Source organism: Myotis davidii, unplaced genomic scaffold (genome assembly GCF_000327345.1).
Source record: "Myotis davidii unplaced genomic scaffold, ASM32734v1 scaffold6698, whole genome shotgun sequence".
Classification (NCBI taxonomy): domain Eukaryota; kingdom Metazoa; phylum Chordata; class Mammalia; order Chiroptera; family Vespertilionidae; genus Myotis; species Myotis davidii.
The window spans coordinates 20,129-20,675 of NW_006288867.1; positions in this window are offsets into that span (position 1 = coordinate 20,129).

Sequence of the window (547 nt, forward strand, 5' to 3'; positions counted from 1 at the left end):
CCATCGATGGCAACGCCAAGGGCAGAGATGCTAGGAGAGCAGCCCACCCACCTGGTGATGGTAAGTCGTTGGTTCTTCATGACCATTGTGGCATCTGTCTTTGTGGCGTCGGAGCCTGCGTGCAGGTCGAACACTTTATGATCAAAGGGGTGAAAGAATTGTCCTGGAAAGGCACATTGGAGGCGGCAGTTACTGGCAGGGAGCTTTCTTCATGCCTTGCACTTAGTAGGAGCTCACTGGAGGTTTAAGGGTTGTTTGAATTTTTTCAAGAGCTTGACTGTTTCTCATAAATTTTGTCTTTCCCTCATTTAGTTCACCTGCTATAGAGAAGCAGCTGTGTTCTCAGCTGGTCACACCTGTCTATTTGGATCAATTCCAAAGGAATCTGGCTGGGAGAGAGGTTTGGCGGGTAGGTGCCCCACAGAATACTTCCTGCAGGAAGGCCACAAGGAGAAGCACTGTGGCTGTGACCATCCCACCCAGGGGGCTCTGGGCCCATTGGATCTTTCTCTTTGCTAATCGGGCCTCTCTCCCTTTGATCCCAGCA